The sequence below is a fragment of the Heloderma suspectum genome, chromosome 3, assembly GCF_057233095.1.
Source record: "Heloderma suspectum isolate Gila_16-S chromosome 3, 16-S_ref, whole genome shotgun sequence".
NCBI lineage: Eukaryota > Metazoa > Chordata > Lepidosauria > Squamata > Helodermatidae > Heloderma > Heloderma suspectum.
Genome location: NC_139460.1, coordinates 13,229,043 through 13,254,994, shown reverse-complemented (window position 1 = coordinate 13,254,994; position 25,952 = coordinate 13,229,043). Strand labels below are relative to the sequence as shown.

The window sequence follows — 25,952 nt, the reverse complement described above, 5'->3', positions numbered from 1 at the left end:
AGTCTGACCCCTCGTTCAATGCAGGAAATCCAGAGCTACAGCTTCCCCAGGAGATGGCTGCCCAGCTTCTGCTTGAGGGCCTCCAAGCAGAATAGTGCCCCCCCTCCCCACCAGATAGGTAACGAGTTCCATCATCAAACTGCCATTACTGTCAGGAAATTTGTCCTAATGTTCAGCCACAATTTACCCTTCTGTATCTTAATGTTTAACCACAATCTAACCCTAACCCTATAACTCAAGCCTGTTAGATCTATCCCTGCCCTCTGGGGCAGCAGAGAAATGAGTTTTTCCTCTCTTCTGTGTGACAGCCCTTGCAATTAAGTGGGCCACAGAGGAATCTATGTACTCGGCTCTTGATAGTATTCAAGATTGCACAGAATCCAGTTCCTTTTCCTTTCACTGTGCTGTTCCTCTGGTGTCTCACCTGCTGCTTCTTTTTAAAGTCTCCCAAACTCTTACTGATTGCAGCCAGCAGCTGTGACCCCCACTGTGTTCAGCAGAGCAAATCTGTTGAGTAAGGCTGTGCTGTTCATACATGGTTACTCTTGCTGTGCTTTTTCAATAGGGCGCATGACAGGTTGCGCTTTTTTAAAACAGAGTTTCCTGGGCGTGAATCGCTTGTGAAACACTTTCTTTTTTGGTAGCAAAATCAAGAGGCTTATATGTCTGGCCTAGGTGCACCTTTGTCCTGATCTAGCAAAGCCATTACAGTGATGATTTCTTCAGGTCACTTTGTCATGTGGAAACTCCATCTTTTTTGGGAGGAGGGTGGCTTTTTGATATATCAGCTCTCTGTAAATTGAAAACTAGCTCCAAGAACGGCATGTGACCATACTGATTGGTCACAGGCCATGAAACGGCAGATGTGCCCCAGGGAGCTGTCCTCTACCCATCACTCCCAATCCACTTCCTTATGAGCCAGCCAGCCATCTGATAAATGTCCACCTAAATGGATGTCATCCAGAAACTTCCCCTCCTTATCGAACCATTTGCCTTGAGTAATGAACAACAACCTCTAAGGGCTGGCATCAAAAATCCTCATTGGCTGGGCCCAAATCAGCAAGTGGCACTAACCCCCCATTCCCAAAGCTGGATTGGCCAAGTATCCAACACAACTCCACCTTTGAAAGCATCCTGGGGGATTAACAGGCCAGCTGAGGAGAAGAGGGGCTAGACACCTTACAGCTGCCCCCTCTTCTGGTTCTTCCCCCAACCTGATGGTTCCTGGCAGCCTTACCAGTCTGCCCTCGGGTCTGGTGGTGCTGCTGCTGAATGCCAGGTCGGCCCAAAATAAGACCTCCCTCATCCATGATTTGATTGTGGATGAGGGGGCTGACCTGGCATGTATTACTGAGACCTGAGTGGGGGAACTGGGAGGGGTCACTCTCTCCCAGCTGTGCCCTCCTGGGTACTCGGTGCAGCACCAACACCGACTTGAGGGTCGGGGAGGGGGGGTTGCCGTGGTCTATAGGAATTCAATCTCCCTCTCCAGGCTTCCTGCTCATTCGAGTGCAGATCTTGAGTGTTTGTACCTTGTGTTGGGTACCCGGGACAGATTAGGGATTCTGTTGGTGTACCGCCCACCCCTCTGCCCATCAGACTCCCTGCCTGAGCTGACGGAGGTGGTCTCGGACTTGGTGTTGAGGACCCCCAGGATGATGGTCCTGGGGGATCTCAACTTCCATGCCGACCGCTGTATCCGGGGCGGCTCAGGACTTCATGGCCGCCATGACAACCATGGGGCTGTCCCAACATGTCATCGGCCCAACGCATATAAAAGGACACACGCTTGATCTGGTTTTCTCGACTGGGCAGGAGGATGGTGATCTGAAAGTAGAGGAATTAACATCTGTCCCTTTGTCATGGTCAGATCACTTCCTGCTGAGGTTTAGACTTCTGGCGGCCTTTCCCCTCTGCAAGGGTGGGGGACCTATTAAAATGGTCCGCCCCCGGAGATTAATGGATTCCGATGGATTCCAGAGGGCTCTGGGGGATTTTCCTGCTGGTATGGCTGGTGCTCCTGTCGAAGCCCAGGTCGCTCTGTGGAATGCAGAGATGACTCGGGCGGTTGACACGATCGCGCCCAAGCGCCCTCTCCCTCTGAGCAGAGCCCGGTCAGCTCCTTGGTATACACCTGAGCTGAGGGCAATGAAGCAAGAGGGGAGACGGCTAGAACGCAGGTGGAGGAAAACTTGTGCTGAGTCTGACCGAACACAGGTAAGAGCCCACTATCGAGCCTACTCTGTGGCGGTGAGGGTGGCAACGAGGCAGTTCTTTTCCACCAGCATTGCATCTTCTCAGTGTCGTCCAGCGGAGCTTTTCCGAGTGGTTCGCGGCCTGTTACATTCTGGGCCAGGGAGAGAGACGGTGGAACCCTCGGTAGCACGCTGTGACAAGTTTGCGCGGCACTTTGAGGATAAAGTCGCTCAGATTCGTCATGAATTGGACACCACCGTTAATGCAGTTCCATTGGTAGAGGCATTCAGAGCACCGTCTGGTCCAGTTTTATTGGATGAGTTTCAGTTACTGAGGCCTGAGGATGCGGACAAGGTGCTTGGCCAAGTCCGATCGACCACTTGTGTGCTTGACCCTTGCCCTTCATGGCTTATTAAATCAAACAAGGAGGGGTTGTCCGGCTGGGTCCAGGAGGTTGTAAATTCCTCCTTGAGAGAGGGAGTGGTGCCTGCTGCTTTAAAAGAGGCAGTAATTAGACCACTCCTGAAAAAGCCTAACCTGGACCCAGAGGATGTTAACAATTATAGGCCAGTGGCCAACATCCCCTTCCTGGGCAAGGTGCTTGAGCGGGTGGTTGTAGGACAGCTCCAGGCACTCTTGAATGAAACGGATTATCTAGATCCATTTCAATCGGGCTTCAGGCCTGGTTTTGGAACGGAAACTGCCTTGGTCGCCCTGTGGGATGACCTCTGCCGGGAGAGGGACAGGGGGAGTGTGACCCTGTTGATTCTCCTGGACCTCTCAGCGGCTTTCGATACCATCGACCATGGTATCCTTCTGGATAGGTTGTCTGGGTTGGGAGTAGGAGGCACTGCACTACAGTGGTTCCGCTCCTACTTGGATGGCCGATTCCAGAAGGTGGTGCTGGGGGACTATTGCTCTGTGCCATGGCAATTGTGCCATGGGGTTCCACAGGGCTCTATTTTATCCCCCATGCTGTTTAACATCTACATGAAACCGCTGGGGGAGGTTATCCGGAGGTGTGGGCTGAGGTGCCATCAATATGCGGATGACACCCAGCTCTACCTCTCTTTCTCATCAAAACCAGGTGAGGCAGTGGCTGTTCTGAACCAGTGCCTGGGCACAGTAATGGACTGGATGAGGGCTAATAAACTGAAACTCAATCCAGACAAGACGGAGGTACTGTTAGTGGGTGGTTCGTCCGCCCAGCTAGGTGATATTCAACCTGTTCTGGAGGGGGTTGCACTCCCCCTAAAGGATCACGTTCGTAGTTTGGGGGTGCTCTTGGATCCAGAACTGTCACTTGAGGCACAGGTGAACTCAGTGGCACGGAGCACTTTTTATCAGCTTAGGCTGGTATACCAACTACACCCTTATCTGGACAGAAATAGCCTAGCTACAGTTATCCATGCTCTGATAACTTCTCGTCTGGATTACTGCAATGCATTATACGTGGGGCTGCCTTTGAAAACGGTCCGGAAACTTCAGCTGGTCCAAAATAGGGCAGCAAGATTGTTAACAGGGACTGGCCTGCGAGCTCATATTCCGCCAGTACTTTTCCAGCTGCACCGGCTGCCAGTCCATTTCTGGGCCCGATTCAAAGTGCTGGTGTTAACATTCAAAGCCCTTAACGGCTTGGGGCCAGGTTACCAGAAGGATCGCCTCCTCCCATATGTGCCTGCCTGGACCTTAAGATCATCATCAGCGGCCCTTCTCCGTGAGCCCCTGCCAAAGGAAATGAGGCGGGTGGCTACTAGGAGGAGGGCTTTTTCTGTTGTGGCACCCCGGCTCTGGAATGAGCTCCCTAGTGAGGTTCGCCTGGCGCCTACATTGTACTCCTTTCGGCACCAGGTGAAGACCTTTTTATTTTCCCAGGCATTTTAGCTTTCTAAATTTTTATCTTTGCTGTTTTAAATCTGTATTTTAAACTCCTGTACTGCTGCTAGGTTTTATTGTGGTTGTATTGTTATATTGTGGTTTTAATGTTCTATATATTTTAAATTGTTGTATTGTGTGTTGTTTGGTTTTAATTTTTGTGAACCGCCCAGAGAGCTTCGGCTATTGGGCGGTATAGAAATGAAATAAATAAATAATAAATAAATAAATATCCTTGTGGGAGGAAAATGCTTTTCCTATTGGGGGTGGGGTCAGATATTGACAGTTATGATTCGTATGCAGATGTAAATAAGCAGACGGCAGACGGCAACTTTTACGAAGACTTTGGGCTAGTTCAGTGGCTTCCGTCACTGCAGAGCCAGACTCTGGGAGACAAAGATAATCTTATCCTTTTCTAAAATGCTTTGGTGCCTTCATTTCTCTCTGTTTATGAGTAAAAATACCTTTTTGAGGTTTAAATGCCCTAAACTGAGTTCTGCAAGCTCAGAGTCTCATTTACAGTGACGGTGACAGAGCTCCAGGGGTGTAGCCAAGGTGAGTTCCAAAGACAAGGCCAGTGGACAGTCCAAGATCTAAACACAGGGAGGTTCAGAGAAGAACAAGGTTAGCAGGGGAAAGATAAGGGAGAGAGCTGGTGCACAGATGCATTCCAGCGCTCTGTGCCTAGAACTCAAGGCTTTTAACCCTGAGGCTTAAACACCACACAGAGCACAGCATTGCCCATGCTGCTTGGAGAATTATGGGAGTTCCAGTCCAATACATCTGGAGGGCACCAGATTAGGAAAAGCTGTTCTAAGGGAAATGCACAAGATTTTTTCAAATAATGTATCACTGAAAATAGCATGAGCAGTCTGCACCCCAGGACTAATGATCTCTGACGAATCCTCCATTTCCTGGGCCCTTCTCTATTTCCTGCATCAAGGTTGGTACGTCACTGAAGATAGTGCCCCTTGTATGTGTTTGGACCAGTGTCCCTCAGTTTTTCTTACTCCCTCTGTGTTCTGCCCAGAGTCTTTCATTATCCATGAGATGCTTTGCTAATTGTCCTGTGTGTGTGTGTGTGTGTGTGTGTGTGTGTGTGGTTGTATGTCCTTTGCCCAATTCGGGCTGCTCCACATTTTGCAAATATGCGTCAAGGTGTTTCCCCGCCGCTCCCCCTCACTTACATGTTGCATCAAAATTATTCACTGTGTGTACAACTACGTGAACGCCACTGTGCACATCCAGCATGATTTAAACACAAACAACCACAGGATCTAAAACAGAGGAACTCTGTGTATGGGGTATGGGTAAAAACTGGCCTCTCTCAGCAACGAAGACTGCTGGTGCCAGAACTTGTGACCAAAGCAGGTCTTGAACTCTTGACATGAGGAATGCACAGCTGGTATTCGGCCTCAGAACATGGGAAGCTGCTTCATACCAGGTTAGACTATTTGCCCATCTAGCCAAGTATCGTCTCCTTTGATTGGCTCTCTGGGGTCTTGGGCAGGAGTTCCTTTCCCATCAGATGCTCCCTGATTCTTTTACTAGGGATTGAACCTGGCACCTTCTGCATGCAAAGCATGTGCTCGGACTCTGAGCTGTGGTCCCTTGTGCCTTGCCAGCGACTCTGGCCAAACGAGAGAACAGCAAAGGAAGTCTGCTTTGCCCAGCAGGCCAGAGCCTATGGTAGTGATGCCTGTTGCCCCTTATAAAAGCTAAGGAGTCTGACATGCGCAGTGTTCTGAGCAACCAGGAAATGTGCTGTTGCTAAATTCAGTCTGTCTTTTTCACCTTTGCCTGCCTCTCGCTCTGGCCTTGCCTCCTCCCGCAGTTCAACTACACAGAATCTGGGTCTAACAGCTGGCGGAGGCATAGTTTAAGATTTCCTCCACAAGTGCAACGGTGCTAATTGGACCTGCTGCTAATTTTTGTTTGTTTTCAAACAGAAATCTGGGGGTACTTAAGGCTCCTATGGGTGCAGCATGTGGTGGGTGGAAGCCCTCTTTTGCAGAGTGCTGCATGATTCTAGGCCTCAATAGGTCATTGTCCCTGCTTTCAAAGTTTATTTTCATGCAAATGGAAGGGAGTTTTCCCAAAAGGAAGGAGTCTGGCCAAGGAGATTTGGAGGAACTAAGAAGGGGAGGCTGGCAAAATAATTGGGATTCCAGATGTGTCTTGCTTGTAATGCTGCACATGCCTTCTCCCCTCCTCCTCCTCGTGTGGTGATATCCTGCCGATGCAAGTTGACAGCACTCAGTTTTTGACCCTGAAGGCAGCCAGCTGGGGAACGCCTGGGGTGTGCAGGGTTGCACAGCATCATTAACAGTGGTGCTTGTCCGGCTGAGGCTTTGATTGTCTCCTCTCCAGGATTGCAATTTAGCTGCTGCAGAAAGTGTCACGTGGCTCAGCTTTGTGGAATTTATCAGTGGGCTGGTCGCCTGCCCCCATGAGCAGCATGTGCTGCTGAGGCAAGGATGGGGAGGAGAGAGTCATTGTGTTTGAGGCACAAATAGAAAAATCAAGAAGCCAGGCCACTGAGCAGGGAAAGTGTGGGTGAAACAGCTCCAGGGGTCCGCAGAAGACCCCCTGCTAGAAGCTGCATCTTGGCAAGTGTCTGAAAATGTCAAGCCATGATGCTGTCCTAGTAATAATCATTTGTAAAACATGGTAAAAACTACAGCATTTTAGCGTGTTCAGACTACTTTGCATACTTTTTCTAAGCCAGGGTTTGTCAACACAGTGTGTGTGGGTGCAGCAGTGCCCACCGAGACCCCTGAGTACACCCACCAGACGACCTCCGCCAGTTTCCTCTCCCCTGCCTCCGCTTCTGCCGCCTACATCCGTGGTCACCTCAGCAGCTCTAATGAGAAAGAAGGAAGCCGAAGGTGGCAAGGGGGAAGGAAATTGTGGGCAGGTGAATGCAGGGGGAGGATGAAGAGGTGAGCATGGTGGGAAGGAAATCACAGGCGGGTGGAGGGGGAAGAGGTGAGTACAGTGGCAACGGGAAGGAAATCAGGGATGGGGGAGTAGGAGGAAGAAGTGAGCATGGCAGTGGTGAGGGGAAGGAAATCGCAGGCAGGAGGAAGAGGAGAGTGCAGTGGCAGGAAGAAAGAAAAAAATAGAGATGGAGTGGGATGGAAACCCTATACGGGAGGAAGGGGAGGAGGAAGAAACTATACGGGAGGAAGGGGAGGCGGAAACGGGAGAATCCTTAGAGGGGAGCAGAAAAGAGAGGATGCGGGGGTGGGGGCAGAAAAGTCTTTTAAAAAAAGGAAAATGCACCCATGGGCCTGAAAGGTTGCCTGTCCCTGATCTAAGCAACCCTTATGACATCTCTAGGTAGGTCAGTATTGCCATCCCCATATTGCAAAAGGTGGGAATGAGACTGGGCCCTACCTCTCACTGAGGTAGTAAACCTGTGTTTGGCCAGGATCACTTCAGATTGTGAATGGGTCTCACGTGAAACTCCTCCACATACAATAAATAAGTCCCTGAGTGTAGAAAACAAGCATGTTGGGAATAAGCTTAGGCCAGAACTCTTTGTTGCCATAAGGACTAGAAACTTGTTTAAAGAAACAAAACAAAAGCTGAGATCCTCAGGAGGTTGAATTCTGCTCCCAGTAGTACTATAAAAATAGCCGTGCTGGACCAGACCAAGGCCTATCCAATCCAGCATTTTGTTCACACAGTGGCCAACCAGCTGCCTGTGGGAATCACACGAGTAGGACAAGAGTGCAACAGCACCCTCCTGCCCATGTTCCCCAGCAACTGGTGTACTTAGGCATACTGCCATTGATAGTGAAGGTAGCATGTGGCCATCAGGACTAGTAGCCATTGATATCCTCCATGGATCTGTCTAATTTCCTTTTAAAGCCATCCAAACTGGTGACCATCATTTCATGCTATGCTTGATGGCTTTTCAGTAAACAAGGTCGCAATCCTATGGCTGCTAGACAGTGGCTAGACAGCCATAGGATTATTCGGTTTCTGGGAACCGACCTCGGAGGCCATGCTTCGAGGTTGGTTCCTGGAAAACCTCCTCCTTGCCCCCTCTCCTGCCACCTTGTAGGTGGCGCAGATCGTCCCCGAGCTCCGCACTCAGATGAGCAGTGTGGAGCAGGGCAAAAGGGGGTTTCCCCAGGGCAAGGACTGTGGAATTGCTTGTACAATGCTTCCTATGTGTCATCTGGCCTCCTCGCACTCTGAAGTCCCATTCGGCTAGATAGCCGAAATTGGCTGTCTAGCCACAAGTGCAGGGTGGCCGGAGCGCAGAGGAGAAGATCACCTCCGTGCTCTGCCTGCCCTGCATGGGCTAGGCGGTCGCCTCTGAGTTCAGAGGTGGCCACCTGTCCTGAAAGGATTGCTCCCTAAGGAACACAGGAGCCTGCCTTATCCTGAGTCACACCCTTGGTGTTCTCAAAATTGACTGGCAGCGGCTCTCCAGGGATTCAGGCAGGATTCTTTCCCAGCCCTAGCTGGAAATGCTGGGGATTGAACCTGGGAACTTCTGCATACAAAGCAGGGGCTCTACCACTGAGTTACAGCCCTTTGGCATGGGAGGCGGTATATTAGCGTTAAATAAATAAATGCTTGTGGGTTTCTGAAAAGCACTTCTTAGAAGGTAGCACATAGCCATCAGGATTAGTAGCCTTTAAAGCCTTCTCCTCTATGAATTTGTCTAATCCCATTTTAAAGCCATCCGACTTGGTGCCCATTGCTACACTTTGTGGGAGTGGATTCCATTGTTTAACTGTGTGCTGTTGCATAAAGCAAGGGTGCAGAACACATGAGTTGTATGCAAAGTCTTACCCAAGACTTTAATCGCGGCATCCCACATGGGTGCGCCAATTCCCCTGCCGCTGCAACTGATTTCCCTCCCCCAGCTATCCTGATACAGACTGCTCTTTTCTCGCTGTTGCTACTGGTGAGGAAAGGGCGATGTGTCAGGATTGCTGTATGTGTATATGCTTATATGTGTGTGTTGCCCCAACCTGTGATCCAACATCATATGTGGCCCTTGGGACTGAAAAGAGTGTGCACCCCTGGTACAAAGGCCCAAAGATATTGGCAGTTTTATTTTTGATGCCTTTTCTAATGATAGATCACCAACACGGAATTTGCCTTTTATTACAGCTGCTGCACGCTAGGTCGGCATTTTCATTATGCCATCCACCACAACTTCAAGATCCCTTTCCTGGGCCTTCTGTGGTGTGTAGTTTCCCACCCCCTTCTGTCCCCCATGGAATCACAGGAAACAGACAGTCCTGGCCATATATTAGGATTTATTACAATTAATAGACAGATTATTAGCTGTAACTAGCAACATGCATGTCATTATGAGAGGAGGTTGATGGTGGAAGGATCATATGTATATTGCAGAGAAGCTGGGAGGTGAGGAGACACCATTTCTCCCTCTCCCACATTATTGTTTGTTACATTTATATCCTACCTTTCCTCCAAGGAGCCCAAGGGGACATACATGATCCTCCTCTCCCCCATTTTGTCCTCACAACAGCCCTGTGAGGTAGATTAGGCTGAGTCAGCGACTGGCCCAAGGTCACCCAGTGAGCTTCATGGCTGAGTGCGGACTTGAACCGCCGTCTCCCCAGTCCAACACTCTAACCACTGCACCCCACTCCCACATGTTCTCCCCTCCTTCCTGAACCACATCCATTCATTCTTATGGCATAAAGTAAATGGGATGTTCTTGGGGACAACACTGAGGTATGTAGGGTGGTGGTTCAGTGTGCCCATTAAATATCACCATGAACATTTTCTTGAAAGGCAGCTGACAGATTCTAAGTGGAAATATAAATATTCCCCCATAGATATGGTGAGAGTAAAAAGCATAACTTGATTTCTGGTAGAAGGATGTGATGTTGTGGCGTGGGGTTTTTAAAATTTGATTTTCCATTCACGTGCTTCCAGCGCTGTAGCCTCTTCTGATTATTCAGCATTATTGTCCCATTACAGCTTTAAACCTCATTTCAGCACAATTTTTTCAGCCTCAAGGTTTCAACACGCTACGAGAGCACATGACAGTTGATTATATGTTCCTGTGTGTCTGTGGGGTGTTTTTCTTTTCTTTTCAGGACAGTCTGTAGCTATTGAATTTCAAGCAGCCCTGTGTGAAGCCAAACAGATCAGGGGAAAAGCAAAACGGCTGGGAATGGGAACAGTATGGGAAGGGGAAGTTTAATTAGAGCCAGCATGGTGTAGTGGCTAGAGTGCTGGACTGGGAGTCGGGAGATCCGGGTTCTAGTCCCCACTCGGCCATGGAAGCTCACTGGGTGACTTTGGGCCAGTCACATACTCTCAGCCCAACCTACCTCACAGGGTTGTTGTTGTGAGGATAAAATGGAGGAGGAGGAGGATTATGTACGCCACCTTGAGTTCCTTGGAGGAAAAAAGGCGGGATATAAATGTAATAAATAAATAAATAAATAAATAAATAAATAACTAGGACCTTGAGGACCACTGATCATAGTGGCGTGGGCATAGCCTGGTGTTATTTATTTTTTTATATTTTTACCCTTCCTTTGTTTCGAGTAGTGTACCTGTTTTTCCCTAGGGCTCGCCCCAGATTTGAAGGGGACATTGGCAAGCAGTCCTCGGGGGGGGGGGGGGGTATCTGCAGGCTTATCTGTCAACAGCAGGCAGCTATTTGAATTCCCACAGTGTGTTGGAGTGCCCAATGTAGTGCCACTTCATGGCATTGGAGGCCCCCTAGTGGGGACCACAACTTTTAAAATTTCCATAATGCCTCAGATAATTCTACATTGGGGGCATTGTGGGAAATTAAAATTGCTGCCTGGTGTTGCCATTGCAGAAGCTCATGGCTGGGGGCCAAGGGCAGTCATCAGTGCCAATGAGCACCCTGCCAGCTGCCTGAGGGTGTGAGGTGCAGATGCCAGGCCTCATGATGATAAAATGAAGGGGGGAAATAACGGGCCTGTGAGGGAGATTAGGCTGAGAGATGGTGGCTGCGTTCGCACAGCACACAACCCATCCTGCGAATAAGCTATGCAGTGTGCATTGTTCGCGGAACAACCACGATGTGCCTGATAGATGATCGGGCTCACCGTGGGTTCGTCTCCCCCTTCTTCCCCCTTGGTCCTCCAGCTGGCATCCCAGTGTCCTTCGTGGCAGAACCTGTCTTGTCTGCCCATCCTGTCCCCCACTCCATTCATGATTCCTTTTTGTTCCCTGGCTTTTTAATTTTTCAGCCCCAGACATTTGCGCAAATGTGTTCGTATTTTTCTTAATTATTTTTTGCCGGTCTTTCTGAGGTGCGCCAATGCATGCTTACAGCTGTCCAATATGTGTAGCCTTGACTCGTCAATATTCTTGTATATTTCAGCTGTGAAAGGCAGCAAAATGCAGTATGAAACATGCAAGGAAATTGACAAGATGAGACTGCATTTAGGCTAATTTGTGCACCGTTGGCAGTGATAGGTTCCAGAAAGGGGACAAGATTGCCCATTTAGCAAGGTGATCCTCTGGGTTTTAAGTGCTGAACTGACACTTGTGAGTACCCTGCTTCCATTCCATACCTCCCTGATTCTCCATAAGAACATAGAAGAGCCATGCTGGATCAGACCAAGGGTCCATCTAGTCATAGAATCATAGAATAGTGGCTGATCAGCTGCCCCCGGAAACACACAAGCAGGACATGGGTGCAACAGCACCCTCCCACCCATGTTCCGCAGCAACTGGTGTACATAGGCTCACTGCCTTTAGCACTGGAGGTAGCATATGCAGCAAGTCCTTATAAAACAGATCTCGGGTCCACCTCCTTTTCGTGGCTTCCATTTGTAATTTGTGGCTTCCATTTGCACCGAATGCTCTGCAGGGCTTTTTGCCGCATGTGCCAAGCAGCTCTGTACCCAATCGCCACAACCTACAATGGGTTGGCTCTGCTGGGTTCGTGCAACACGCCAACCCATCATGGGTTGAACAACCCCAAGAGCAAGCCCTAGGTTGTCAGGGTGGCTTGTTGCCGAACAATAAGCCACTGTGCAGGAAGCGGTCTGGTTTCGGACAAGACAACAGTGCGCCGTGGCTTGTTACCCACGATGAGTTGTTGTGTCATACGAACCCAGTCAGTGATTGGCCTGGGGCAGGGACATGGAACCTCTTTCAGCCTGAGAGACAAATTCAGTTTCAGAGAAGCTCTCAGGGGCCACATCCTAGTGGGGGGCAGGGGGGAAAATGCTAGGGTATTTTAAGCTATTACTGCCAGTAACTAAGCCTTAGGAGAGGCATTTCGACTTCTTTGAATGGGGAAAAAACACACTGAAAAAGCCAGGAAGCCAGCAGATGATTGGTGGTCTGGGGAAAGGGGGTGTGGCCAGAGGAAGGGTACAAGGCCATCTGGGGTGCTCCAGAGGACTGGATTTGGACTCTAGGTGGGCTGCATTTGGCCCACTGGCACTGTCCTGTTCAGCTCCCTCCTATGCAAACACACACCGTTAATTGCCGTGGAGGAGGAGGCCAAGAGTGAAGCAGAGTTTTTACTGGCAAACAAGGATTTTCCGGAGATAAGCCAGGGACGTGGCCAAGGTCAAGTGCATGGGTAGCAGGCAAGCCTAATCAGAATCCAGAGGCAGCGTCAGGCAGAAGTCCAAGGTCAATAACACAGAGGTCCAAACATGACTTATGGTCAGGATACAAGAAGCTGGAGCTGAGAACCAGTGTTGTTTTCAGCAAAGCCCAGACAGAAATTGCAGGCTTATATTCCCAGGGCCATCTGAGCCCTACCCACAGCTTAGCTGCCGTATAGTACAATCCTTGCTCCTGGGGAGTTCTTCCTTGGAATCGTGTACTTCGTCTTAAAGGAGACTTATTGATCTGCCTCTGAAGGCGACAGCGCTCTCTGGGACTGGGTGGATGCTCAGCCTGTGCCTCTGAAGCAGAACTCCCCTCTTCTGGCACGGGCAGAGCCATAGTCTTCTCTCCTGAGGGCCCAGATTCCCTCACGTCTCCTGACAGAGGCGGCGCCATAGCTTCATCTGTCTTAGGGAGTTCTGGCTTCTCAGGAGGAGAATCCCTCCAGCAGGGGCATGACAGGCATGAGGTTAAACATTCCTGGTCTAAGGTCACCCAGTGAACTTTGGGGCTGAGTACAGATTTGAGTCTGGAACTCCCCCGTCCTAGTCCAGCACCCTTAACCACTACAGGACACTGTCTCTCAAAATGGCGGCTAGTTACCTACTGTATCTTGTGAGTCATACTCTGGAACAAGCTGCAGAGAGAAGTACAAATCTACATCTGAGTTACTACAGATCAGGGATGCCAATAACCTCATTTAGGGGGAGAAAGCCTTTTTGTTGCTATTGTTAATCAGGAGTCAAAAAGGGATTTTCACACAGCACAATGCTAAGTGGTTGAGTGTGAGCTGTTGCTGAACCTTGGGTTGTTAGTTGAACCATGTGTTAGCGTGTTGTCAGAACCCAGGACATTTTCCACAGGGTGGCTTGTTAACCATGCAATGTGGCTTATTTTTCTCAGACAAGCCACCTTGAGAACCCATGGTTTGTTGCTGGGATGTTCAGGGTGGTTAACAAGCCACACTGTATGTCTAAGAAAGCCATCACATTTACATCCTGCCTGTCACTGCCTACCAGTGTCTGGATGGCCACTTGAATACTGGTTTAGACCAGGGGTCCCCAACTGGTTTAGACCTTGCAGGGATTTCCAAGGGTGGCCACAAAGCTCAAAAAGTACCTGCCCCTTAAAAAAAAAAAAATTTAATTAAAAAGTTTGGACATGTTTAGGGCCGTCTTCTTTCGCTCCCTTTCTAGCCTTGCTATTTCTATCTCCTGCACCTCTTTAGCTCACTGTTTCCCCTCCCTCTTAGCCTCTAGCCTTGCTCTTTCTCTGCCCCTTTGCCTTCCTGTTTTGTCCTCCCTCCCAGCCTCTGTCTTCACTATTTGACTCCCCATGTCTTTACCTTGCTGTTTCTCCCACCTCCCAGCCTCTAGCCTTGCTCTTTCTCTCCCCTCTACCCCTTTGCCTTGCTATTTCCCCCTCCCTCCCAGCTTCTAGCCTCGCTATTTCTCTCCCTACCCACCGCTTTAGCTCACTTTTGACTAGCCGGGCCCCCAAGGCAGCCATTATGTGACTAGCCACATGCTGGGAGCCAGTTTGTGGTGGTGCCCGCAGCAGTTTCTCAAATTGCCAAATGTGCCCATGGGTCCAAAAAGGTTGGGGACCCCTAGTTTAGATGGGCCATGGTCTGAACCAGTAAGACAGGGTTTTTTATTTCCTGTACTTCAACCTACAAAACCTTTTTGGGGTCCAGGAATGCCAAGGTATTTATCCCGAGGCAGTAATCGCTTTTAATAACTGCTTCCAAGTCTCTTTAAAAGTTATTGTCTGTAGCAGAGCTTGGAATAGATGTTGATAGTGCATTGATGCCAGCCTTGATTTCCAATTCCCAGGCTGCGGGGGGGGGGGGCACCGTAAAGGTCTGAATGTTCCCCCTGTGCCAGAATGCAGTTGCATTAACATCTCTGCAGAGAAAAATTCCCCCTAGGGGGTTATCTTGCTTGAGGTTTGGTTGTTCTGTGCTGGGCTGCAGCATAAAATATGCCATGCTAGGCATTGTAATTAAAGGACCCTATCCCCTTCCTTTTGAAACTGGTGACTAAATCAGACCAAAGACATTTATCCAGGAAGCACAGCTCCCAGGCCCTTTCCATCCCACCCTGAAGAATGCAGCTCTCATCTTTAAGACTGTAATGCATTGGATTTTGGAGTTGAGAAATCCTTTTGTTTCTTAGAAGAAAAGCAATCCGCATCTCTTACTGCTGTAATTTCTCTCTCACACTCATAGCCCTCTTCTTACTATGCTAGATTTTAGTTACAGGGAGGTCTTTTTTAAACATAGAGAACATGCATTCACATACAGTCTTGCACTGATAGTCCTTACTGTGCTTTTAAAAAAACTTACAGGGAGATTTGTTTAAACACACACACACACACACACAAATGTGTGGTGGTACCGTCCTACGTTCTTCTCACTTGATGTACCCCATTCTTCTGTGTAATATGTACTAAGGTGCTTTGAACACTCAAAAGTGTTATAAAAAATGATGATGATGATTGTGGTAGGGGGGAATCAGGGGTGACATTTTGTAAATTTGACCTCCCTTTGCTTAACACTCCCTTTCTAAATGGGATGAGTGGGGTGGTTTGTTGTTCAGTCGTTCAGTCGTGTCCGACTCTTCGTGACCCCATGGACCATAGCACGACAGTGGGGTGGGGTGGGGGGTAAAAATGGAAAAGAGTTTCTCTGCTATCCTAGCTTGGTCCAAGACTCCCAGGGGAGGCTGATTAGAAGCAGTTGCTCTTACTGGAAAAGCAGAGTCGCATCCAATAGGGGAGAGTCATGTCTAGCTATGTGGGTTCACAACAGACAAAGTAAGGCAAGGTGAGGGACTGTCAGGACCTTGGATAGATCACTGTGGCAGGTACTGGCTGGAACTTGCTCAAGGAGAACTGTTGTCTCAGCAATATGCAGAGGCCTTGTGCAGACTGGCTGGTTTGGACCTGCTGTTAACTCCCCCCCCCCCCCGAGGAGCTGTCTATGTTTTTTAAAAGGCTGTTGCCTGATTCTGCAGGTGCTGGCTCCTTTGGTTTAGGGGTGGTTGAACATGGATTCAACAATAATTGTAAACGTGACTGCATTTGCTCACACTCCCCTGTTACCATTCTTCTCTGCTCTTTGTTGACTCCCCCATTGTTGATTCTAAGCTTCTTGAAGGCAGGGAGCTGTCTCTTTATATGGGTATACTCTGGAATGTGCCTTGAATGCTTAACTGCGCTATGTAGCAACTACAAGTGAGAAATGTCTGTCAGTATTTCTAGCATTGCTTTATCCACAAAGATGTATATATTTTCTTCTTTCTGCTTTACCCACTAACAACTGCTGAATTGGCCTTTAGATCTGTACATCTTGTGACCGACCAGGCCAAACAAAGCCCACGAGCTGCATATGGTGATCCAAAAGCTCAAAAATTTTGTTTTCCCTGCTGGCTTTGGATTGCTAACTTTGGGATTGGTTAGAGGGGGTGTTAAGCACAGGGCTGGTAGGCTGTGTTTGGCTTGGTGGGCCACAAATTGTGCAGGCCTGCTTTAGAGTCTAGAGCAGGGCTGGGGAACTGTGGCTCTCCAGGTCTTGCTAGACCATAGTTGCCATTATCCCTGATCATTGGTCATGTTGGCTGGGGCTGATAGGAGATAAAGTCCAATGACATCTGGAGGGTCACAAATTTCCCACCCTGGTCTAGGGTTTAGCAGCACAACCCAATGTATATGTACTTGGAAGTAAGTCCATTGGGTTCAGTGGGGCTTACTCCCAGGTAAGTGGGTATATCATTGCAGCCTAGATTGTTGTTCTTTGGCTAATGGGTGGTGGCCAGGTCTAATCTCAGTCTCACATGAGTCACACTAACATCACCAGCACCATTTTCTTTTTTGCTTTCTTCAAGTTGTTTACAAGAAGGAGAGAGAGAGAGAAGTGGGGATAGCAGAAAGAGAGTGAGACAGACACAGAATGAGAAAAACAGGTGGGGTAGGGGTAGGGGAGAAAGGCAGACATACAGAGTTAAAAATTAAAAATGGGTCCCACGTTGCAGCTTAGAGTTAAAGATGTGCTTTCAGTCTAAAAAGGTTGAAGATGATGACTAAACCAGCCTTCCCCAATCTGATGCCTTCCAAATGCATTGAACTGCAGCACATCCCAGGCTGGCTGGGGATGATGGCTGTTGTAGTCCAATACATCTCAAGGACACCAGGTTGGGGAAGGCTGGTTTGGCCAACCATGCCTGCATGTATTTCTTGTTATTTTACAGTGCAGTCTCAGATTTACATTGCAATAAGTAATTTATCTCTTTCCTTGGAAAGCTATAGATAGCTAAAGAACCAGAACGACACTTGGTGTCCAAGTCAGAGATATGGTGACTAGAGAGGAGAGTAGCTATCTTGATGTTTTAAGTTGATGGCTAGACTGTGTAATGGGTGGCTGCAGACATCTCATCTAAGATGCCCTTGGGGATGAGAAAATACATCGGGGCAGCATCTATATTTGCTTGGCTTTCTTCTTGCAAGGCCCCCTTTCAGATAAAATGGCACCTGCATTCCTACAAAGGAAGCACTTCGTTGGTTATTGGAGGTGGGGCAGAAAAACTGGATTGTGAGCAACTGTAAGAGAGCAGGTCCATGGAGTCCTTGCAGGACCAGGAACCTCAAACACTGGGATGATTGTCTGGGCAGACAGGGTTCTAGCAGATAAATAAATAACATAGATCCCGCCAACCTGAAGTTTGCCCACCCCGGCAGAGACAACACAGAGCTAGATGGACCAGTGGTCAGCCTTGTTATAAGGCAGCTAAGGCTGGGAACAGGATCTCAAGAGTGGCCAACCGAATGTCTGAGTTGACGGTGGGAAAAGCCAACTCTTGTGGCTCTTCGAGAATCTTTGGAAGGTGAACAAATCGATAGCTGAAGGGCTTCAGACAGGAGGATCCCGTGCTAGGAGCAGAATTCCACATGTGTGCTCCCATATCTCCCCGACTAAATATTCAGTTAAACAAGACGCAGAATGCAACTCCACTGCGCATGGCAATGGAGTGGGTAGGCCACGCTGAACGTGATTATGTTGTTTCACGGATTTTGTCTGTCCGTTTTATCTATTATCTTGTGCTTGCTCCAGACAACTGCGGGAAGCTTACATTAACCTCACAGGATAGGACATGTACAAGTAGGTGTATGTGGTAGGTTAGGCAGAGCAACAGTGATTGGCCCATAGTCACCTAGTAAGCTTCATGGCTGAGCAGGGATTTGTACTCAGGTCTCCCAGGTCTAAGAACAACACAAACTACTACACCATACTGATTCTGTCCCATCAGCCAGGGCAGCTAGTTTGGTGAGGATGAGGGAGAGGGCCTTCTCTGTGGTGGCCCCCACTCTGTGGAACTCCCTCCCTAGGGAACTCCGCCATGCCCCATCTTTAATGAGCTTCTGTCGCACATTAAAAACGTGGTTGTTCAGGCAGGCATTTGGGGTGGGTTAGGGTATTTTTAAAAATATGATGTTTTTAATGTAGAATTTTATTGTTTTAAACTGTTCTATTGTTGTACATCTCCCAGAGTGGCTGGGTGACCAGCCAGATGGGCGATTAATAAATTTAATAAATAAAAAAAATAAAAAAGTAGTCACTTTGGCCTGGCAGTTGTGGGCCAGTGGTGGCCATGCCCCCAACCCCCGGTCTCCCTCTGACATATATAGTTAGGCCTTCACTGTTGCATTGGAACCAGGCCTAAGTTGGTGATACTACAAGGCCAAGTCTCAGGTTTGCGGTTGGCATTCATTTTTCTGGCTGCTCAGGTCATGAAAAAGCTGCTCATCGCAGTGTGAGCATGTAGGCAATAGCTTGTTTTTCTATGGGGAAAGGGTATACATGTGAAGGCCTGGAAAAAATGGGATGGGGGGTAGAATGAAAAAATAAAATTTCCCCTTGTTTTTTTTACTTAGGGCATCTGTGTGTGTTGGGGGAGGGGGGAATTGAGGTTTTCCAAATTTTTTCTGGAGTTTTTTCCCCTTTCCCCCCAAGCCTTCACATCTATAGGAAAAGACAGGTGATTTTGGTCTTCACCTGAGTCCATCCCCTCTGTATTTGAGGCTAAATTGTCCTTTTGAGATTTAAAGGATTCCCCCCCCCCCCTGCGGTTTAGTTCTGCTTTAGGAAATGGCTCCTTCCAGGCATCTGTGGCCTGGCAAAAGCTCTCCACGGGAGGGGTCTGGCAAAATGTCTTTTACTTTCAGGCGGGGGAGCAATAACTCTGCAAGGGGGACGCTTATCTCCCACTTGACCCCGGGAGAATCTGGAGCCCTTGAGACTGAATACGTGCTGTAGCAGCAGATATTGCTGCACAGTTATTATATGTCATTTAACCCTTATGTAAGAAAAATAATACTTAGCCGAATTATAGTGCTTCAGAGTGTTCACCGTGCTTCTCTTGGTAATTTCCAAAGCTGCCACCCTATTAAAGAAATCTTACTTGATTAACTGGGTCAATTTTGGTTGATTAAGAAAGCGGTCCTATGCCCCCAGGCAGCATCTGAGGTGGGGGGTGGCAGGCCTAGGATAGTTCGGTTTCTGGCTCTGATGTTGGAGCCAGGAAATGATGCTCCCCTCCTTCCCCTGCTCATAGCGGAGGGAACCAGCCCAGCTGCCTCTCTGTTTGGAAAATGGAGTGCACAGACGGGGAAAAGGGGGTGCTCCCGGGGGCAGGGAGGAGACACAGGCGGCTGCGTTAGGCTGTTTCCTAATGCTGCCCCAGCCTCCTTCCCTCCCCTTCCGAGGTGCCCCCTTTTCCCAGAATCACCCGTCTACCAGAAATGCACGGAGCTGGAGCCCAGAGGCAAAGATCGCCTGCACTGTCCTCCCACCATGCATTGGCTACTTGGCAGCTTCCAAGTTCAGAGGCTGCCAACTATTGAGTTAGGGTACTTTGTAGGACAATTTTCCAACTTTGTAGGACAATTTTCTGTCTAAACATGCATAGGACTGCACCCTTAATAATTAAACCTGCGTAAGTTTACATATGAGGAAAAAGCAACAGTTCCAAAGGGAAAAAAGCACAGCTCCTTTACTTTGCAGCCACATGGATGATCTAAGAAGAGGCATTCTCCTTTCTCTCACACACAGGTGGTGTGGGGAGATGTCTCCTTTACTGCAGTGCTTGCCACCTGCAGTTTTGATCAGTTGTTGTTGACTCTTGTGCTAAAAATGTTTACAAAACCAAATTAAAACCTGGTGCCTGATTAATCAGAGGGCACATTTTTAGTTGATTTCCGTGTTCAGCAGAATAATGACTAAATGTGGCACCCCAATGCAATTTCCTTTTGTTTCTCAAGCAAGCCTGTAAGGTAGATTGGGTGGATTTATCCCCGTATTCCAGAAGGGAAGGCTGAGCATGAACAATAGTAGTGTCTTGAAATGAGCATTATCACCATCATCAATATGATGATGACGACGACGACGACAATAATAATAATAATAAAAAATTTGCTTTTGTATAGTGCAGGGATGAGAATTTATTTATTTATTGCATTTATACCCTGCCTTTTTTCGTCTTGCAAGGAACCCAAGGCGGCTTACATTATCCTCCTCCTCTCCATTTTAGCCTCACAACAACAACCCTGTGAGGTGGGTTGGGCTGAGAGTCTGTGACTGGTGCAAAGTCACTCAGTGATCTTCCATGGCCGAGTGGGGACTAGAACCCGGATCTCCCAGCTCCTAGTCCAGCACTCTTGCCACTACACCAGGTGTTCGTGGACTGCAACTCCCCTCACCCCTCACCACTGGGTATGCTGGGTGGGGCAGACGGGTCTTGCAGTCCAGGAACATTTGGAGGGCTGCACGTTCCCTACCACTGGTATACTGCTTTCAAGTGTTCAAAGTGCTTCACACCTATTATCTAGCTGTAACTCTTACAACAAGCTTGTAAGTTAAGTCAGTGTTATTATCCCCATATTGGGGGGGGGGGGGACTGAGGCTAAGAGAGAGCAGCTTGCCTAAGGCCACCTAGTGCATTCATAGCAGAGGTGAAATGAATGGCTACTCGTCCTAATGGCTATAAGACTACCTTCAGTTGGTCTGATCCAGCACAGCTCCTCTTCTGTACTTCTTACAGAGATTTGAAACAGGGATTTTTTTTTACTAATAGCTCAGTCTCTTAGCAGCTGTTTCACACCAAACTGAGCAGCAAATTGCAGGGCTAGTTTTAATCATCCTGGTCTTCAGATACTTCAGCAAGCATAGCTGGGTGAAGAACAAAGATAAAACCTGATTAGTTCTTGCGCTGTCTCCGTTGCATATGCAGCCAGCGTGGTACAGTGGTTAGATGAGTGTTGGTCTAGGACATGGGAGACCCAAGTTCAAAGCCCCGCTCAACCATGAAGCTTGGGCCAGTCACTATCTCTTTGCCTAACCTACCTCACAGGAATGTTGTGAAGGTAAAACGGGGGTGAGGGAGAAGAACCATGTGTCCTGCCCTAGTCTCTTGAGGATGGGCAGAATATCAACATAATAGATAAATAGAAATAATAAAAATGTCTCGTTAATTTGTAAGCAGAAAAACACAGTTGTGCAAGAGAGAAATCCTGCCTCATCCCAAGTTCTGCTATATGTGCATATACACACCGCATTCCAATTAGCATTTAGGCTGTATTATGTTTGGAAACTTTTTATTGTCTCCGTTTCCTCTTCTCCCTCTTCTACATCCTTCGCTCCTTCAGGAAGCCGCCAGCAGCCTCAGAGTGCCTTAAGGGAAACGCTGTGATGCTGGCGTTTCTCCACAGTGCATGTTCTGGCTGACCAACAGCCTGGCTGCCCCCTTAACTCCTCCTGTTTGTGTTGCTGTTCCTGGGCAGATATTCTACACGGCGTGCAGCCTGGCGGGGAAGGAGCATTGATGCATTTCCTGTACATGCTTAGGGTGCAAAAAAAGAGACTCGGTTTCTTTGTCTAGACAATATCCCGGAGAAAGTCTGCTCAAATAGCGGGGGAAATGTTTTGGGGCACGCAATTTGTAACACCGGTAGGCTATGGGGTGTCCGGGGGCGGGGGGGATTGAGGCCTGGAGCACAAGGGCTCTGTTGTATCCCACTAACCACCAGTGTAGCCAAATATTCCTGACAGCAGCCAGTTCCAGATAAACACAAAAATAAATGGCTTAGTAATAGCAGAGTGTTCTGCAGCCGTAGGTCTAGTAATTGCAGAGCAATGTTTTCACTTCTGCAAGCATAGAATTTGATAAATGGTAAGCGATAGTGTGTGTGCGTGTGTGTGTGTGTGCATCCCTTCAGAAAAAGAGAGCAAGTTCCTGGTGCTTATGACTGTGAAGATAAGCTGATGAAATTCAGGAGGCTAAGGGTGGGAGGCTAAACCTGATCCCCAGTTAGGGTGGCCATATGTCCTCTTTTTACAGTCATCTATTTGAAGGGCTTCCAGAAGGCCGTCTTCTGTTTGAGGGATTGTCCAGTCCAAGTTCAGCTTAAAGATAAGAGCTGTTGCCCATCACCAGTAAGATGTTGAGGGAGCAGGGCCAGCAGTGCATATCATGTGGGGCAGGACCAGTGGCATTCTCATGCTCCTTCCTCCCACATTTGTTCTACCTCTGGAGAATGGGTGAACAGGGCTCAGGGAAATCTCTTGGTGATGCACTGGGGGGGGGGCAGTTCAAAAGTGGCAACCCTTCCCACAGTGGTCAAGAGGTGGGGCATAGCCCAATGAGGAGCAAAAGCAGAAGAAAGAATTTCTGGAAAGATGACATAATTCATAATTGGGCTGTCCCTGGCATAGGCTTACCTTGGTGCAGAATCTTTATTTCTAAGTGTACACTGGCCTGGTGATAGCTTGAATTCATCTCGTTTCTGCTTTTGTTCAGACATTCCTTTATGGAAGAGGGCAGGGAAATCTCCACCTGGTAGAGCCTTGATCTCTTTTGCGCTCCCTTCCCTCCCCCAATTTCTGAAGTGATACCGAAGGTTGTGTTTCCGTTGCTCAGAGCCCAACCTTGTCATCAATATGCAGTGCACAGCCGTGTTGCACCCGGATCCAAAGGGCTTTGACTTATTTTCCCTGAGCCTCTGGAAACTTTGGGGGTGGGGGGGTGATTGTTGGATCCGACTGTGAACATTTGAGCCACCCGGACACCACATTCCAGAGGAAAAAAACGCATCTGCAGCAACCAGAAGGACTCCAATAAATATTTAAGCTTTGGGGATGAGCATTTCTCCCTAAATCTCCCCTGCCCCCTTTCCAGAATGTATTTGCCTTTACTTTGCCTTCAGCCTCCAATAGTCTAACTCGGTTTTATTTCCTTCTTGGTGTTCTCCCCCCACCCCGCATATCTTTCCCCCCTGTCATGTGTCTGCTCAGAGAGGGCCAGAGGTTTTCCCTTATCTCTATGGCCCTGACTCAGCTATGTAGTCACACACATCCAGGGAGGGCTGGTGGAGGCGGGTGGAGCCTGAAGAAGTTCAGGGGCACTACTAATGGAACGTCCGTGCTTTACAAGAGCGACATATTTGATGTACCTATCTGCTTGCTGTGGCGAAGGCTGGAACATATGAAGTGTGTTTGCAGGGATGAGAGATTTGGGGAGCTCTGGCTGATTAGGTTTTCCTGGGGCATGATGTCTGCACGATTTAATGTGTTTATGGAATCGCAGCATTGCCTCTTCTTCATACATTAAATGTAGGCGGCCATGATGGCAAATATTGCTGTAAAAGTGGAAAACAAGCCTGCAACATAAATCAACCCTCTTTAGGACAAGGCAGCACACGACTCGACTCGTGACCCTCTGAGCAGAAAAGAGAAATGGCCCAGGGGGTGGGGGAGAAGAGTGGGTTTTAGCTGTTTTGATTGCCAAATCTAAGGCGGAGCTGTTGAATCCAAAATAGATTTATTTCACTTGCATTTTCTGTTTGGAAAGTTTACTTGTGTTTCAGGTAGAAATCTGGCAGAGGAGGCCACAAAGCACCATGTTTAGAGATGTGAAGGCTTGGAGAAAACACTGAAAAATCCTTGAACCATTTGTGTGTGTTGGGGGGGAGAGTTTCTCCAAGTATTCTCCAAAATCTCTTGTAATAAATATTTTCTCTCTAATTTTTCCATCTTCCCCCTGCCCCATTTTTTCTGTTCCCCCCCCCCCCAGGCTTTCACCTCTCTAGAAGTTGAGGTCAAATGTGCACAGCAGTTTTAACAGGTTTAATTCAGATTTTGTGAGTCTGATGGCTTTGCAACTGGGAAAATTCTGAGGGTGGCCAGGGCAAGTGGCCCATGGAGAGTCCTGTGTATGGATAATCACTGAATCTTAGTGCTTGCACTTTGGCTAATAGGTCCTTCAGTTTTTGTTCATGGGGGTGGGGGCATTAATATACTGTGGATTCACCATACCGAGAACGATTTTCTGAACTTGATGACCTCCCTAAGGGTCTATTGACATTGAACATGCCTTTGTTTCTTCAGGTGGCTTGGCAGGAGAAAGACCCTTCACTTTCATGAGAGGGAAGTTTTTTGTCCATGTTTTAAAATGTTCCTTCCTTCCCTACGGTTAACTGGTAGGGGAGGGAATACATGGCTTGACTCCAGAGAAGATCTTCCTAAGTCTTGTAAACATACCTTCAGTTCTTAACAAAAATTTGCAGGCTAACAACGAGAGAACATTCCATTGTTTAGCTTGATGAAGTCACTGCAAAACTGTAATGATCTGTCATGTGGTGTCATGCAAATCTAGCTCTTGGCTTCAAAGGGTTGGGATTTTCTTGCACCATGGGGAGTTACCGACCCTTTCTAACTGAATCTTGATTAGGGCAGTTGATTAATCCATGTATGGTATTACTGTTGCTGGAACCAATCTCCATCCACAGTGATTTAATCTAGTTTACTGCAGTTGGTTGACTAATGAATGTTATCTGTGTTCGCCTTTGAAAGCTCATGCCACGTTAAAGTAGATAGTCTTCAAGTACCACAAGTCTGTCTTCATTTGTTGACTGGACAGAGAAGGATCCACCAGCTTTTCTCAGATTTCATTTCTCACTGATTAGCTCCTTTTGGGAGGTAATTTAAGAACACAAGAAAGCCACGTTAGTTCAGACCAAGGGCCTATCTAGTTCAGTATTCTGTTCAGATGCCCCAATGGGATGCCCAGAAACACAACATGAGCACAATAGCACCCTCCTGCTTGTGTTCCCTAACAACTGGTATTCAGAGGCATATTGCTTCCGATGCTAGAGGTAATATAGCTCTCATGGCTAGTAGCCAGTGATATTTCTTCATACATGATCAGGAGTCAGGAATGACCATCGAGGTTGTTTGATTTGTGGATAATGATAAAGGTCTACAAAATTATGCACGGTGTAGAGAATATGGAGAGGGAGACATTTTCTCCCTCTCTCAGAATACTAGAACCTGGGGTCATCCTGTGAAGCTGCTTGGTGGGAGATGCAGGACAGATAAAAGGAAGTCCTTCACACAACGTATAGTTAAACTATGGAATTTGTTACCACAGGATGTAGTGATGGCCACCAATTAGGATGGCTTTAAAAGGGATTGGACAAATTCATGGAGGAGAAGGCTATTGATGGCTACTAGTCCTGATTGGCTATGTGCTATCTCCAGTACTAGAGGCAGTGAGCCTATGTACACCAGTTTCTGGGGCACATGGGTGGGAGGGTGCTGTTGCCCTGCTTGTGGGTTCCCGGTCGACAGCTGGTTGGCCACTCTGTGAATGGAATGCTGGACTAGATGGACCCTTGGTCTGATCCAGCAGGGCTCTTCTTAATGCCCAATTTTTCGGAATGGTGAGAACCTGAGCATCCTGTTAGAAGCTCTAAAAGGAACTCTCCCAACAGGGGGAATGGGCGATGAAACAGCAAACAAAGTTCAGTCATGATATGCACTGGGCAAAAAAATAAATCTAAACTTCACATATACATTGATGGGGTCTGAACTGGCAGCGACAAATCAAGAAAGGGATCTTGGGGTCATGGTAGATAGCTCAGTGGAAGTATCAACTCTATGTGGCAGTGAAAAAGGCAAATTTCGTGGTAGGGATTCTTAGGAAAACAGTTGGAAATAAAACTGCTGGCATCTTAATGCCTTTATATAAATCTTTGGTTCCACTCCATTTGGAATACTGAGTTGAGTTCTGGTCTCCCTCCCCTGCCCCCCTTTTCAGGAAATATACAAAGGTGGAAAAGGTGCAGAAAGGGACAACCAAAATTCTTGAGGGGTCAGAGCACCTCCCATACAACTGGCAAAAGCAAAAGGCAAAAGCAGCCTTCCCCAACCTGATGCTCCC

At 48.1% G+C, this 25,952-nt stretch overlaps 1 protein-coding gene across 5 annotated transcripts in view; it reads left to right on the top strand.

Moving 5' to 3' along the window:
- RAB30 (RAB30, member RAS oncogene family) overlaps positions 1-25,952 on the top strand; it is a 69,270-nt gene that overhangs the window by 17,910 nt on the left and 25,408 nt on the right. Inside the window, exon 1 of one of the 5 annotated variants that reach the window (XM_084842532.1) lies at positions 4,554-4,626. The exons of 1 other annotated variant lie outside the window; for it this stretch is intronic. The gene's annotated coding sequence lies outside the window, so the exon portion shown is untranslated. Of the gene's footprint in view, positions 1-4,553; positions 4,627-4,931; positions 5,019-23,102; positions 23,222-25,952 lie in introns of those variants that run through there. 3 more of the 5 variants (XM_084842533.1, XM_084842535.1, XM_084842534.1) reach the window with 3 other exon arrangements.